Source organism: Equus asinus, unplaced genomic scaffold, assembly GCF_041296235.1.
Source record: "Equus asinus isolate D_3611 breed Donkey unplaced genomic scaffold, EquAss-T2T_v2 contig_813, whole genome shotgun sequence".
NCBI lineage: Eukaryota > Metazoa > Chordata > Mammalia > Perissodactyla > Equidae > Equus > Equus asinus.
Window position 1 is genome coordinate 595,712 of NW_027225531.1, and position 11,789 is coordinate 607,500.

General features: G+C 59.3%; 1 long non-coding RNA gene across 1 annotated transcript; it reads left to right on the forward strand.

The window, feature by feature from the left end:
* The first annotated feature begins 1,299 nt into the window (after window positions 1-1,299).
* On the forward strand, window positions 1,300-7,425 carry LOC139044426 (uncharacterized). The gene is made up of 4 exons (XR_011501380.1): window positions 1,300-1,380; window positions 2,384-5,053; window positions 6,369-6,631; window positions 6,916-7,425. It is a non-coding gene; the product is annotated as an uncharacterized lncRNA (long non-coding RNA).
* Window positions 7,426-11,789: the final 4,364 nt, after the last annotated feature.

The window sequence follows — 11,789 nt, forward strand, 5'->3', positions numbered from 1 at the left end:
AACACTGAGAAATCCACCCTCTGAAACGGACGAAGATGGGCAACAGAGGCTAGCTCAGGTGGCAATCGTTAAGCCAAAGAAACACACAAGGGTGTTGAGACCTGGGGAAAAAGCAACACGGAGAAATCCACCCTCTGAAACTGATGAACATGGGCAAAAGAAGCTAGCTCAGGTTGCAGCCTTCAAGCAGAAAAAAAAAAGACGCAAGGGCGTGGAGAGCTGGCGAAAAAGCAACACTGAGAAATCTACCCTCTGAAACCGAAGAAGATGGGCAACAGAGGCTAGCTCAGGTGGCAATCTTTAAGCAAAAAATAAAAAAATAAAAAAATACAATGGCGAGGAGACCCGGTCAAAAAGCAACCCTGAAAAAGGTACCCTCTGAAACTGAGGAAGCAGGGCAACAGTGCCTAGCTCAGGTGACAATCTTTAAGCAAAAAAAAAAAAACAAAAAACAGAAAACAAAAAACAAAACCCACAATGGAGTGGAGACCCGGGGGAAATCAACACTGAAAAATACAAAAAGAATGGAAGAGCAATAGACAGAGCAGGCACTTTCACCTGGGGTGGAGGAGGTACGCATGGATGACCGATAAGCGCATGAAAAGATGTGAGCTGTTCCCTGGAAAAGCAAGTGAGAAAATTAGAGGGAGACATTGTGGGGACACATGGGTGAGACTGCCTTCTTCCAAATACCGGAACAGGATCAAACTGCTAGTCAGGTCGCGGAGAAGCCAAGTCAGTCACTCACGCCTCACTGGTGGTGAAGGGAAACGGTATGGCCTCTGTGAAAAAGGGCGTGGCGGGTTCCAAAACTGACACGCCGCGGAAACCACCACCGAAAGTGGCAACCTACATAAGCCTTTGGTGTATCTTGCCTCCTAAGAGCGTCTGTATGTAGCTGGAGCCTTGGGTCGTTAAGGCTTCCACAGTGATCTGTGGTGGGTGGGTGGGGGGGGGGGGGGCCTTGGGCCTTGGGGGTCTCCGCTGGACCTCCAGGAAGTCAGCTTTTGTGGAGTCCCGTGAGTCCTTCCAGGGAGGGAGGCATCCAACCCGAGGGTGGTCTGGAGGGCACCACTCCCACCACTCCCGGGGGCTGGGGCGGGGGGCGGGGTGGGGGCTGCGGCCACGTTCCTGTTCATTCACACAGAATCCGGGGCATGAATGTTCTTAGCAGCTCTGTTCCACACAGCCCCACACTGGAAACCACACAGACGTCCTGCGAGTCCCATCCCTTGCTCATGTCGCCGGGGCTCCGGAGGAGGGCCACTCTGTAAAAGCGGCCGCCAGATGGCGCCCAACGACCGGCGCGGAGGGGTCAGCGGGAGGGAACCGGGTCACCAGCCAGCGAGAGTGCACAGCCTGAGCCCACCGCCGGGTCAGGTCTCTCTCTGTCTCTGTCTCTGTCTCTGTCTCTGTCTCTGTCTCTCTCTGTCTCTGTCTCTGTCTCTGTCTCTCTCTGTCTCTCTCTCTCTCTCTTTCTCTCTGGGCCCGCTTGGGGCGGCCGGGAGGTCACCACGTGAGGCCCCAGGGTGTCCACCTCGGAGCTCCCAGGCAGCACAGGGCAACCCTGGGCGCAGAAGGAGGTGTTGGAAAATCGGCGGGGAGGGGGGTGGGGTGGGTGGGCTTGCCAGGAAGGGGACAGACTCCCCACGTGACTTCTGGGCCGGGCCGGGCGCGGGGCTGCCGGCTGGCTGACGCGGACAGAGGTGGAAAAGTCCCCGGAGATGCCACGGGGCAGGCCGGGGCTGCCGGCCCCCGCTTCCCGGAGCGGCCCGAGCACTTCCCGGGCTCCCGGGAGGACTTAGAAAATCACGGCGGGGTGGGGGGTGGGGGTCGCTGTCAAACCGAAACCATGCACGTCATCAGAGAAGGACCGTGACGACGGAGGAATTGTCCGCAGTCTGTCAGGAATTGTGTGCAGCCTGTCACTTCCGGCCCAGAGGGTCTCTCTAAGGCAGACGGACAGACAGAGCCCACAAGTCGTAGAGGAAAGGACCGAGCCGCTTGGCCGCGGAAAAGTTTACAACACAAAACAGGTCTCCCTCCGCACGGGGCCACAGCAAAGCCCAAAGACGACACACGGGGGGGAGCATGGGTGCAGATGCACGTGTGGTGATAAGAATATGGATTTCAGCAGGGCTTCCCGTCCTCATCAACAAGCAGAAGCACCCAAATGGTGGGGGTTGGGGGGCAGAGACCTCACAGCCATTCCCTCCACAAATCGAGTTCCCCGGGACATCCTCACAGCGCCGTGCTGTGAGTGTGTGTGGGTGTTTAAAATGGAGTAAATGTGGACGTGGAACTGCTCCGTGAAACCAAAATAACAACAGTCGTAGATCTTCTTTGGTCATTTAGAAAATTCTTTTTTTTTTTTTTTCCCCAGCGGTGCACGTATTTCCCTTCCAAAAAAGAAGAACGGGAAAGGAGATGTTAAAGGCAAGCAGAGAGAGGAAAACTGTTGCAAAACAAAAGCTGAGCTCCCGTCCGAGGGAGGCCTCCTCCATTGGAGGCCTAGGAAATCATTCTGACAAAATGGAGGATCTCTGTCTTTGGTGTCGATTCCCTCAGAGGTCAAGAGAAACATTTTCCAATGTCTTTATCAGGAGGAGACTAGAAGTTAGAGAAAAGTATCCTTTCGGGAGTGAGAAAAACAAATTCTGATTTTGCATCAGCTTCCCTCCGATCTTGAAACTCATTGACTTGATTCCATTCTGTCGACGGAAATAATCCGGAACCAATCTATCCGTGAAAATCGGGGTGCGTTTATTCTGAGCTGAAATGTGAGGACTGTGGCCCGGGGCCTTTCTTCCCGAAGGAAGAGAGGGTGCCCGGGAAGTGGGGTGTACAGAGTGCTTCTAGACCCCCAGAGAGGACGTTTCACATAGGATCGAAAGGTCCCTTGGATGATAGTCGCGAGACTGCTCTGTCGGCACAGCGATCGACAGACACTGCTGGGTGGCAGGTCTGTTGTCTGGGCCTGGGTGGTCACAGGGGAGCCGGATGGTCAAAGGTGAGCGCAACCATCCGCTCCTAGCCTAAGGAAAGATGCCTCTCCTTAAGGAAAGGCCCGAGCACGGGGAAGCTGCTCCTTTCCCTTAAGGGCATTGGTTCTTGCCGTAGGAAATGTGTAAAGCGGATCTACGATGCGATGCGTGCTCGACGGCCACGTCAGGCCCTTTTCGAAAAACACTGTCAGGCCGAATTAGGCCGACACCCAATGGCTTCCTCATAGACTCCCATAGATCCTATCGCTCGCCATTTCTATCTGTCCACTCGTTCCAATTTTAGGCCACTTGACCACGAACAGGCCTTTTTCTCAGATTATTTTCCCCGTGAAACTTTGATCACCTTTTCACAGACAAAACGATCTTTACTTTTTAGGCCCTCTTGCCTGAAGGCAGCCATCTCACTTTCCTTGAACACAAAGATGTTTCCCATATTCACTTTTAGTGGCTTTTTGTTTTGTTTTGTTTTGTTTTGAGGACGATGAGCCCTGAGCTAACTGCTGCCAATCCTCCTCTTTTTGCCGAGGAAGGCTGGCCCTGAGCTCACCTCCGTGCCCATCTTCCTCTATTTCATATGTGGGACGCCTACCACCACGTGGCTCGCCCAGCGGTGCCACGTGCACCCCCGGGATCCGAACTGGCGAACCCCGGGCCGGCGAAGCGGAACAGGCACACTTAACCAGCGCGCCACCGGGCCGGCCTAGTGGCTTTCATCGCATTTGTTAAGTAGATTTTTTAACCCTCACGAACCTTAATTTTGGTGAAAACTAAGAAGCCAGCAATTAGGAACTGTCCTTCCCATGAGCATTCCGTCGCTTGGCCAATGTCTAAACACTTGGCCACTTTTAGAAACATGGGATTTCATAGGTTTAGCTTTTCCTTCGCTTTATTTGATTTCATCTCACTTTAGTTTTTGGGTGAGGAAGATCGGCCCTCACAGAGCTAACGCCTGTTGCCAATCTTCCGTTTTTGTTTTTTTTTCCCCCCCTCCCGATTTTTCTCCCCCAATCCCCCCCATGACATAGTTGTCTATCTTAGTTGAGGGCCCTTCCAGTTGTGGCATGTGGGACGCCGCCTCCACACGGCCCGACGAGCGGTGCCGTGTCCGTGCCGTGCCCGGGATCTGAACCGGCAAAACCCTGGGCCGCCGAAGGGGAGCTTGTGAACTTAACCACTCGGCCACGGGGCCGCCCCTGTCCGTGGACTTTTTTATCACCTGATTTCACCTCGCAAAACTTCAAAGCTTCAAGTTATCAGAGAGGTTTGGGAAGTTGTTTTTATTAATTTAATTAATTTATTTTTCGAGGAAGACGAGCCCCGAGCTGACACCTGCTGCCAATTCTCCTCTTTTTGCCCCGGGAGAGTGATCCCGAGCTAACATCCGTGCCCATCCCCCTCCCCTTGATAGGCGGGACGCTGACCACAGCGTGGCTCGCCAAGCGGCGCCACGTCCGCACCCTGGATCCGAACCTGCGAACCCCTGGCTGACAAAACGGAACGTGCGAACTTAACCGCTGTGCCGCCGGGCTGGCCCTTCGGGAAGTTATTTTCAGGACACGGGCCATAAACTAGAATCACCGCTACAGGTTTATCGGAGCGACATCAGCGTTCGTGGTGGATTGAGTCGTCCCCTCTGTCTCTCCCCTCCAGGGCACAACCAAAGGGACGTCTATCGACCCACCCACCAAGGATTCCCCCCCCCCCCGCACGGCACAGCAGGATGCCTGAGAGATCCACGCAGCCCTACAGCGGCAAGTCACATTCGCACAGTCAAAATTCAATGGCAGAGACAAAACGTTAAGGTCAGTGAGAGGGAAGAGAATAACCGGCCCAGGAGCAACGGTGTGAAGAACACGGAGAAGACGGGTCCTAGACGCCGGGGTCCCCGGAGCAGCGATTTCATCAGAGGCCCGCAAACGTCCACGATCTCCACACCACGTTTATGGCCGACTGCGTGCGTGGGTCCTTTGGAATCGACCAGGCTACCGTCCGGGCCACTTTGGGACATCGTGTCCAGCTGCCCCGAGCGGTGGAGCTGTCGTTCAAGTGTAAGATGGGGCCCGTCCGGGGAGAGAATGGGGACGGGGAAAGGGAGGCCGCGGGAAGTCACAGAGTCTGAGGTGTTCGGGGGAGACTGACTCTTCTGAAGTGGAGGTGGTAGAAGGAGAGCAGCAGGATTTTTGGATTTTTGTTCCCTCTGTTAGGTATCTGGGTCCGGAGGAGAGTGGGGCGGGGGGGGGGGCGGGTGGTGGTGGTGGTGGTGGGTGTGAGGCTGAGGCGGGGCTGGTGTTTCCTTTCCGAGTCAGGTGGAAGAGCTCCTCCAGTGGAGGTTTTTAGACAAGGGGTCTGGTCTGGCAGGATGGGAGGTTGCGGGTTGAGCCACAGGGGAATCTGTCGTAGCTCAGACTCGGGCCTTTGAAGAAATAGACAGAGAGAGGAGTTTTGCTCTGTCTGTCACCGCAGCCGGCACCTCAGGAGCAACAACAGGAGGCTTCCCGAATGAGTGAAGGGGCAGGAGCCAGCGTGCCCCGTGCCTCTCTCAGCCCTGCGCCGGCAGGGAAGGAAGCAGGCAGGCAGGCCTCAGGGCTACTCCCGTCCTACTGCCCGGTGGTCCCTGTCCCGGCCCCGCCCCCACTCTCCCCCTGACCCTCACCGCTCCCCAGCCCTCTTCTCAGCCAGAGAGGCGATGGGGGGGGGGGGGCGGTGCGGTCCCAGAACAAGTTTCCTCTCATCCGCCATCATCTTGCCACCCTGACGACTTGGCCTGAGATCCGGCCTAGGCTGTACCCTGAGATCCGGCCTAGGCTGTACCCGTGTGTGGTTTTCCTGTGGACAAGGGGGCCGGTTCACCATTTCGGAAGAAACCCCTAGCCTTCCACTGCCGAGTCGCCAGCCTGGGAGGGGGGAGGGGGGAGGGGGGAGGGGAGGTCAGGCCCATTCATTCCGATGGGCCTGGCGTCAGGGCTTCATTCAAGTGCAGGAAGCTCTCTCCCATGGCCTCGGGCTTTTTTCCATTGAACGGCTTTCTTCAATTCCCCCACCCTTAGGCCGCAGTCCACCAAGGGCCGGGAGGCAGGGAGGGAAGATGTTGGGGCAGGGTGGCTGTCTGAGAAACTCGCCTCATCTGGGGCAGAAAGAGTGCCCCCCTCCTTTCTCTAACCCTACTAGACTGCTTGAGGATCACGGACGGTTTGGCTCATCGATGAGCCCTGCGTTATGGGCCCGGCAAGCAAACTCCTAACGGGCAACCCGCCGCTCTAGGCGTGTGTGGGTTTTTTGATCTTTCACCTTCAAGTTCGCACGACATCGGTCCGTGTCCCCCGCCCCGGCTTCCCATGGGAAATCCTCCGTCTCTTTCCACAGACTCACTGGCGACTTCACACAGTGCCTGCCTCCTCCTCCTTAGGAAGGAAGGAAGGAAGGAAGGAAGGAAGGAAGGAAGGAAGGAAGGAAGGGAGGGGCTGACCCCGTGGCCGAGCGGTTGAGTTTGCACGCTCCGCTTCAGCGGCCCGGGGCTTGGAAGGTTCGGATCCTGGGCTCGGACACGGCACCGCTCATCAAACCACGCTGAGGTGGCGTCCCACACGGCAGAACCAGAGGGACCCTCAAAGAGAATATAGAACTAGGTACTGGGGTGCTCTGGGGAGAAGAAGAAGAAGGAGGAGGAATAAAAAGAAAAGAAAAGATTGGCAATGAGCTCGGGTGCCAGTCTTTAAAAAAAAAAAAAAAAAAGAGGAAGAAAGATGGACAAACAGGAACGAATCCCACTGACGGCACCTCCAAATGGTGGGGGGCAGGGGGGTGGGGGGGGTGGGGAGTGGCATCATCGGGCCAAGGGTGACTCTAAGCGTGATCCCGCGGTTGTGTTATTTGACATTTTATCGAATCGATTTATTATTTTATTTTTGAGGAAGATGAGCCCTGAGCGAACATCTGCCACCAATCCTCCTCTGTCGGCCGAGGAAGACTGGCCCTGAGCTGACATCCGTGCCCATCCCCCTCTACTTTCCAGGTGGGACGCCTGCCACAGCGTGGCTCGCCAAGCGGTGCCGGGTCCTGCGCCCGGGATCCGGACCGGCGAACCCGGGGCCGGCGGAGCAGAACGTGCGAACTTCACCGCCGCGCCACCGGGCCGGCCCCCGGAGTTGTTTTGAAAATCCAGTAAGGGGCTGGCCCCGTGGCCGAGTGGTTAAGTTCGCGCGCTCCGCTGCAGGCAGCCCAGTGTTTCATCGGTTCGTTCGGATCCCGGGCGCGGACACGGCACTGCTCATCAAACCACGCTGAGGCGGCGTCCCACATACCACCGCTAGAAGGACCCACCGCGAAGAACACACAACTACGTACCGGGGGGCTTTGGGGAGAAAAAGGAAAGACAAAAAATAAAATCTTCCAAACTCCAATAAAACTTTGAGTGAAGACGACGAGGAGGATGCGAAACGTATCTCACGCCTCCGAGCCGAGCCGTCCGTTTAGGTTTAGGAAGGGGGACGAGGACCCTTTGTAAGCGACATCCCTTTTTAAGCACCATTCTAAACCACAGAACAGAACTCCCTCTCCTCGACCCGGAGCGAGGAGGTTCCTGGGTGTGTCAGAGAGGGTCACGTCCTCTGCAGCACGAACGAACCGCCAGGGTTCGGCCACGGGAAAGAATTTCTTCCTCTCCAGGGGGACTAAAAGTCACCGACGGCAGCGGGCGTAGGTGCTATCCTTCCCGTCCAGGAAAGGCAGGGAGAACTTCAGCCGTGAAGAGAAGGAGGTCTTCCTCACTCCCCGTTTTGGGAGGGCCCCTTTGGCAGGGGAGTTTTGTCTCCTGATTTCAAGTCAGGAAGAAAAGGGAGAGAGAGAGAGAGAGAGAGAGAGAGAGAGAGAGAGAGAGTGTGTGTCCTTCTCGTGCCAGGTCGGTCTGAGGGGGACCTCCTCTGGTTTCCTCCCTTCCCAGGGAACGCCGTTCGCTCCTTCTTCTAGAAAAAGCTCCCAAAGCACCACCGCCCAGGATGGTCGACCTACGCCCATCGTCCCTCCTTTCCCAATCATTTCTACCGCGACAGAGGGACAGAGGCCCCTGCCCCATCCCCATCCCCACCCCCACCCCCATCGCCTGCCTCCTTGATGGCCAAAGGAGCTGCCTCTGAGAATGGAACGGGGCTTGGAAACCTTCTAGAGGGGTGACTCTCACCTGCCTGCCTGCTGGGAAAAGCACCACGCTGTCCATCGGACTGCTCTTTTGGGCAAACGTAGGCGTGCCACATAGCGATCGACAGCTATGGCGGGGGGGGGGGGGGCGGGGTGGCGTGGTGGTGCCCAGGATCCACGACACGTGACGGCTGCGGAGCACGACAGCCCTAAGACCTTGAGGGAGACGGGGTGGCGCGTGAATCCTTTCGGAACGAGAACGACAGGAAACGCTGACGGGGACGTGTTCTCCTCTCGAGAACACACCAACGCCTCGCACGGTGTCTGACCCGGGGTGCCTCTGACTTTTGTCATCAGAGACGATCCTCTCGACCGCCCCTCACGCTTTGGGGAAAAGGGGAGAGGGACTCGGTAGCACGGGAAAAGCCATCCATCCGCCCTTCCTTTCCGTCTTCACGGCTCCTTCTCGTGGAAAACGAGGAAGCCGTCCGGAGGAACGGAACACTGACCCGGGCCAAAGCGTGGCCCAGCCTGAGCCTCCAAAACCTTCTGCTAAGTGAGAGGTGCCAGACATCCAAGGCGACCTACGTTGCGATTCCACACAGAGGAGAGAGCTAGAACGGTCCAACCCTAGAGGGCGACAGCAGATGGCGGCGGCGGCGGCGGCGGCAGCGGTGGTGGTGATCGTGGTGGGGCAGATCCGGGAGTGGGGCCGTTTTTTCTTTCGGGGGGAGGGGATGGAAACGGAAACCTTCTGGAAATAGATAGCCATGACGGATGCGCCACCTTGGGGAGAGAGACTCCCGAAGGCCACTGGCTTGTGCCCCGTGGAAAGGATGGATTCGGTGGGATGGGAATTCTACCTCCGTGTAGAGCGTGTGGTAAACCACGAGGTAGGTGGGTGGGTGGGTGGGTGGGTGGCCTCCCTGCCTCGCCTCCACCTAGACGTCCACACACAGAGACCGACGAGGGAGGGAGGGAGGGAGGGAGGGAGGGAGGGAGGGAGGGAGGGAGGGAGAGAGACAAGACGGACAGAGGCCGAGGCCGAGGCCGAGGCAGTGAGCGAGTAAGTGATCGACCCTGGCCATAGGGATTCCTCAGAGGGCGTCTCTTGGCTCCCCAAACGAAGAATGTGTGTGGAGATCGAGAAAGATCACCGACCTAGGAGAACCAGCAAGACTTCCTCACCCGCCAGAGAGCCGCTGGGCCCCTGCCGTCCCTGCCACCGCCACCCCTACCCCTCGCCTTTGGCAGCGACGCCAACGAAAGGCAGGCAGACGAGTGGGAGAGTCGTGTGGTGGTGTCCCCCAAGGAAGGTGGGTCCATGCCGACGAGCGGTCGTCGGCGTGTGGAAAAGCCAGAGGCGGGCTGACTAGAAGGAGGGCGTCCTGGAGGAAGGGACCAGGGTGTGAGGGAGAGAGGCCTGTTCCTCTTCCCCTGTCGGCCCCAAGTCAGGGGCCCAAAGGAGGAAAGCTGTCCGTTCCTTTCCGACTCGGACGGTTCGGGCGGAACCGACCGATCCCCGCGGCAGCGCAGTCGGGGCTTTCTGGACCAGAACCCCTCTCTCTGTCGCCTTTCGACCACACGCACGCTTTAGAGGCCAAGGGAAAATGGATCGGGTCTCTCTGTCTCTCTCCCTAGAAAACAAGGGGCCGGGGGCCGAGCCCGTGGACGAGCGGTCAAGTATGCGCCCCCCACCCCGGCCCCCGGCTTCGACGGCCCAGGTTTTCACCGGTTCGGATCCTGGGCGCAGCCCCAGACCCAGCATCGCCCTTCAAGCCACGCCGAGGCGGCGTCCCACATAGCAGAAACGCGAAAGACCTACCACTGGAACCTACAACTATGGACGGGACGGGACGGGGCGGGGCGGGGCGGGGCGGGGCGGGGGTGGGGGGGGCGGCTTTGGGGAGCAGGAAGAAAGAAAAAATAAAAGAAACACAAGGACGGTCATCGCGATAGTTCTTTCCACTTCCATCCATATGTTAACAGGACCCAAGTTTCCCGACCTCCATTTGGATGTATGTTAACTAAATGGAGAAGCTATTCAAAGGACTCCTCTAAAGAAGTCCACGTTCTTCTTTCTAAATGATAATGAAAATCATTGTCACCACCGCTCTTCCGACCCTCCATGTCCAGACGGCCTCCCGCCCCTCCCCTATCCCCAACTCCCACCCCGCCCCGCGCCGACCCCCGACCCCGGCATTCTCCACGCCCACCTTTCCCTCTCCACTCCTACCCCCCCGTCCCCCGCCGCCCGGGACACCGCACCCCGCGCCCCCCCCCCCCCAATCCAGGCCGGGCCACCTGGTCGACCTCCTCGAACACTATATAAGAGGATGCCGGGCAGCAGGTGGCGCCCGACAAGCGGCCTCCTCACAGGCCGGACGGATCAGCCTCGCGGGGGCGGGCGATGGGGAGGCGTTCGTCCAGGTCAGGTCAGGTCGGGGGAGGGAGGATGCCGCGCCGGCCGGCCTGGTGCGTGGCCTGGTCCCGATCCACCCCGCGTCTCGTTTCTCGGGCCGGGACGAGTACAGCCGGGGAGGCCGACTCGGTCACGGAAAGCGGCCTTGGGGAGGTTTTGGCGAACGTCCCTGTCCCAGGGCCGTCTGCCGACTAGGGGACGGAGTCCTCCTCCATGCTCCTTCTCGCCCCCAGTCGGGCGGGTTGTGGGTCGCGCGGTCGACTTGTCCATTTCCCCGGAGGCATCCTGCCTGCCGGGGCTCCCTCCCTCGGGCCGGTGCGAGCGGTCTTCGGGCGGCCCGGGAATTTGGGCCGCAGCGAACGAACGAACGAAGCCCGTCCCTCCTGCGTCGGCACCGATGAGACACAGCCCTGGTGGATGGAGCCGCTTTCCTCGGGTTTCCTTTTGCTTTCGGCCGCTGCTGCCACCAAACCTCCCTAAACGATAGGAATGAAAACGGGAACCGTTGGCATAATAAAAGCGTTTTGGTTGGCGTGTTTCTTGGCTTTTGGGGACTCGAGAGGTATGATGGATGATCTCCGATTGACGTTTGGAAGGTCTATTTCATCCCAGTCGCACGAACCCCGAAAACGTGGCGGCTGGACGAGGGAGGGAGGGAGGGAGGGAGGGAGGGAGGGAGGGAGGCCAACCACGGGATTTCCGCACGACCAGCTGATGGACACGAGCGCCCCGTGAGCCGGGCGGAGGGCAGCCGCCCGGGTCTCGCAGCTACGTGCCCGCGGAACCCTCGGGACTGCGAGAAGCCGGAGCGACCCGCAGCCATGTGGCGCTCGGCGCGGACATCTGGTCGACCCGCGCGCCACGGGACCCGGGGCCCGAGTCCGGGCCGGGCCGCCGGTCGACCCGGCAGGGCGGCTGCCCCGGGGGCCTCGCGGCTGCTCGTCCGCAGCCTCCAGGGAGCCCTCGGGGCTCCGAGAAGGCCGAGCGCCCCGCGGCCCCACGGCCCCGCGGCGCTCGGTGCGGACATCTGGTCGACCCGCTCCCCCCCCCCCCCCGAGACACGGGGGTCGGGTCGCCGGTCGACCCGGCAGGGCGGCGGCCACGGCGGCCTCGCCGCTGCTCGTCCGCCGGGTCGCCGGAGCCCTCGAGCCTCCGAGAAGGCCGAGCGCCCTGCGGTCCCGCGGCGCTCGGCGCGGACATCTGGTCGACCCGCGCGCCGCCGGACCCCG